We start from the raw sequence: 4,527 nt of genomic DNA on the forward strand, positions 1-4,527 counted from the left end.
AGCAAATTAGGGTGGCTCCCCTACATAATTGCTATTTTGTGGATTTATTTAATTATAATTGCTTTATAAATTTAATACCAATATCATAAATTTTCAATTATAATCGACTTGAACTTCCGTTTACTATTCCAAGCATAGTACCCGGATTCTATTGCAGAAGATACTTAGTGATTAATTCAGACTTGACTCCTCAGGAAGTATTGATCATCAATCGCTACCAAATAGAAAATTTCAAGTCATTTGCAGTTACGTTGGTGTGTACAGTTGAGTGCCTCCCTCTCAATCCTCTTTACAGGGTCTCTCCCTTGCTTAGGGCTTAGCAGCTAGCACTCCCCTAGTGCTAGGTTGGTGCAGTGACGGTTGTCTCGGAGGTGTCACAGTGAGTGAGGACCCTGTTTGAACGTGACCTTGTGCCAGCTGGGGGCCAGCCAGGCCTCTTTGTCCTAGCATTGTGAGTGAAGGCCGCAGCAGGCATCAGCAATTGTGTAACGGAGGAGTCAACACGAGCTGACCTGGGCGGAGGCTCGGGTAAACCACCCTGTCAGCTGCTGAATCGAGGAGACCAATCAGTAACCCAGGGCTCTGCCCCACAGCCTTGTCAGTCCAAGCCAGCCGTTGACGCGCCTCCACCGTGGGCCCGCACCTTTGTGTCAAAAGCCGACGCTGTTTGAGAGGCTCACTGCAATACTGTCGGACAGAAGTCTGATTGACCTTACAGGAGCACGGGGGCGCCCAGATCCTCTGATCTGAGATCGCACCTGTGGGAACCAGGAAATCAAAGAATTTAATTTGAGACATTTCTGATCAGTATCGGGTAAAACTTAACATTGTTTCAAAATTGTTCATGCTCACAAACCTTCCCTTCTCAGCGTGTTATCCTACCCAGCCGAAACCAAAGTCGATCAACGAGGAATCGTAAACACGACTCCAGGAACAATCTACTTGGTGCACGGAGTCAAATCTAACCAACTAAAAGCTAACTGTCATTGCTATTGTTTTATCCTCGCCCGGAGGTGATTCTAATAGCAATCGCAGTCTTGGTACTTAGAAATCCCCATTTAGAAACTCCTAAAGCATCCTCTAACTTAGGGAAAAGAGACAGTGATAGAGTCTAACCTCCTCCTTCCTTGACAGGAAAGAGTGTGTTACCTCCCCCCCCTCTCTGTCTCTCTCCCTATCTCCCTCTCTTACAGGTAGCTCCTCCCTTTCTCCAAAACAAAAAAAAAAAAAAAAAGGGAGAAGAAAAGGAGGAAGGACTGCCTGTTACAGAAGAACAAACGCCCAGCTATCCCTTCTTCCCGTTCTATGTTGTTTTCTGTCGTCCTGTGTGTGTTTACTAATTGTCTCCCCAGAAACGCCATTTAGAAAACACACCCACCAGAGGATTACAGTTACAGAGAACCACGCCCACCTGACACCTCACATTTGGCATCAACTGACACTACACATCTACACCTGTCTTTCCTTGCTTGTTGTCTGTTCTGCCTTGTTTGTTTTGTTATTTTCTTCCAGGTCTGTGTCAGTCGCGTTTCCAAATCCCCCTCACCGCACCAAAACATGTCTCACACAGCAGACAACATTGGTCACTGGGAAGACCTGGAAACATGGCTAAGTGTTGCAACCAGCAGCCTCCTACCCAAGGCCGCACTAAAGCGTCAGACCCAGGAACAGCTGGATGACAACCTAACGAGCCTAATGAAACAGGACCCAAGCCAAGGCTACAACCACAAAGAGTTAGCAAAGATCACCTGCTCCCTAAGTCACACCCTCATCGCTACCCTCAAACTGAGTGACAGGCACGCCGCCGATCTCCAACAGGAGCTGACATGCGCACAGCGACGCATCAAACAGCTGGAACAACAGGAAAAAGCTGGATGAGAAGGGAAAGGACACAGAGGAGATTACACTCAAAGACTTGCTAGCAGCTTCTACACAAGAGGTGAAACAAACCAAAAGAGACTATGACAATGCTGCCAACAACTTCCAGTACGCAGAACAGCTACTGGAGAAGGCAAAGACTTCCATTAGAGACAAGACCGGCAGAATCAAAGCCCTCGAAACTCACTTGAACGAGTCAAGGAATGAGATCAGCCGCCTAGAACAACAGCTGGACTACGTCAAAGAGGAATCTGACAGTGTCAAGGAGGAACTCAGACACGCCTACGACCTGCGCGCTGAGCCACCGAGGACACGAGAGGCACCAAAGTCACCCCTGCCAAGTAGGACCGGGTCTCTTGTTCTTGTACAGGCACGTGAACAAAGGGGGAAAGAGGCGATGCTGAAACTCACCAGCTCCCTCTGAAGAGACATACCTCGCAAGAAGGCCAAGAGAAACGGACCCAGCCAGCCAAAGAGCATCACCTAAAAGACCTCGACAAGATCGCCAGGAACATCATCAAGTTCACCCCAGGTATGCCAAGTAGTCCAGACGTTCAAACCTATCTACAGGACGTAGAATTCCATCTGGAAGCAAGACCTCACGTCACTGAAAGATAGACTCTATTTACTGCGAGCAACATCAAGCCCTGATGTACGCAGCTTTCTGGACCGGCAACCAGCCCAGACGAAGGCTGATTACCACCTGCTCCGAGAGGCTCTCATCAAGGAATTTGCTGACCCCCGAGTCAGAACAAGGACTAGTAGCTGCCCTGGAGATCAGACAAGGCCGTCATGAGTCTCCACAAGCCTACTACAGCCAACTCAGGAGAGCATACTTCGGAACTCGCAACGAGCCCGAAATGGAATAAGACATGAACTTTAAGACTCTCTTCCTCAGGAACCTACCTCCTGGGGTAAGCCACCATCTAGGCGTGCTTGCATGTCCGCACACAATGACCATTCAGCAGCTGCGCGACTTAGCACACAAAGCCTACAGCAAACAGAAGATGGCTGCAGAGAAAGGCGCTAAAGCTCCGACGGTCCTCGACTTCAACTCAAAGTCAGGGACTGCCTCTAGAGGGCACCCAACATCAAGACAGCTTCAAGCCGTCAAGAAAAGAGTGGAACGCGTCCAACAGAGAGCAAGACTTTCACGCAGGTACCAGACCCAAGCAGAGAAACGGCCACTGGGATGGACCACGTGAACGACAGCGCTCGCCTGGACGCCACTGGGAAAAGTCATGGGACAGTTCAAGACTGCAGGAAGGTCAGCGGGAGAGATCGTGGAATCAGTCAACCTCCTTTAGAAACCAAAGGGGGAAGAGCTCCTGGGATGGCAACAGAACCTCCACGGGAAGAGCACAAACACACCCTGGAGCAACCAGCCTGAGGAATCGACGAAAGAACTCTCAAAGATTCCAAACTGACAGAGCTCAAACTGAATCCACACAAGAGCAAAAGACATCACCGTCTTTTAACTCCCAAGAACTGATGAAGAGCATGATGAAAGTTTTTCCAGCAAATGAAGGAAGATCGGAAGTGGGAAAAGAAAGAAGCTGAATTCAGCCTGACGAGACAGCAGCGACCACCCGACCCAACCAGACGCTGAGAATAGCACTTCCTCCCCGCACACTCAGAGAACCATAACGACCATAACTTCAGATGGATGAGAAATCCTACCTGAAACCCCAGCAATCAAGTTAGCCCCTAACTCACCACATGATGCTGCAAACCACGGCATCATCCAACAAACACCTGCCGCTGAAACCACTCTGGTTCCTGAAAGTGCTGTCCTGGTCGTCTGCCACTTGTCTGAAGAACTGCAGATCAGCCCTGATATCCTCCCCATCTCATCCCAAACTCCAGTCCCTCAACTCCTGGGTGATCTCATTGAGAGAGATATAGCAAGAAAGTTTAACTTCTCCGTCATCATCGAACGCCACATCAGGGTCGAAGCCCTTCTGGACACAGAAGCTGACATCACACTAATGTCAGCAAAACTCCTCGGAAAAATCCAGGAAGGAGCAAAGACATTAAATGGCCCCCTCAAACTTCAAAGATGTGAGCTGAACCTTCAAGCATACTCCCACACGGGCCTACAACTGACACAGGTGGCCCCAATTCACCTAACTGTGGGTCCGATGAACCTCATCCACCCAGTCTACATCTCACCACTAAAGACTTACCCACTGCTAATCAGAAAGGACCTGCTTAATCGCTTTGAGCCACTAATAGACTTTAAGCACTTGAAGTTGTGGACAAGTCCGTGAACCTCTGCCCTTCCAGTCAGTAAACGTTCAGGAGTTGCAGTGCCAAGCCACAGACACCACTGCCCGTTTACAGACTGCCGAGGCAATGTCAAGGTCACAAGCAAGTTCAAGTCCGAGCAGCAAGAACCAAGACCCTTTGCTGTGTTCATTGCAGACGTCTGACTCAGACTCAGGCTTCTTTAGAATTATGACTGCCATAAAGGTCCAAGACACTCAAGTATCTGATGCAGCCCTAACCCTGTGGGCAGAAAACTCAGCCATCAGCCTTTTCCAAGCCATACAGCAGAGACACCAGAGCCTACCACACATCTCCAAACACAGCCGTTATCCCCTCAGCCCATGTTCAACAAACATGGCCACCTCCAAAATCACCTGTGCG

General features: G+C 49.3%; 1 pseudogene; it reads left to right on the forward strand.

The window, feature by feature from the left end:
- The first annotated feature begins 1,243 nt into the window (after positions 1–1,243).
- On the forward strand, positions 1,244–3,487 carry LOC122331735 (annotated as a pseudogene).
- The last annotated feature ends 1,040 nt before the right edge of the window (positions 3,488–4,527 follow it).

The sequence above is a fragment of the Puntigrus tetrazona genome, unplaced genomic scaffold (genome assembly GCF_018831695.1).
Source record: "Puntigrus tetrazona isolate hp1 unplaced genomic scaffold, ASM1883169v1 S000000001, whole genome shotgun sequence".
In the NCBI taxonomy this organism is placed as follows: domain Eukaryota; kingdom Metazoa; phylum Chordata; class Actinopteri; order Cypriniformes; family Cyprinidae; genus Puntigrus; species Puntigrus tetrazona.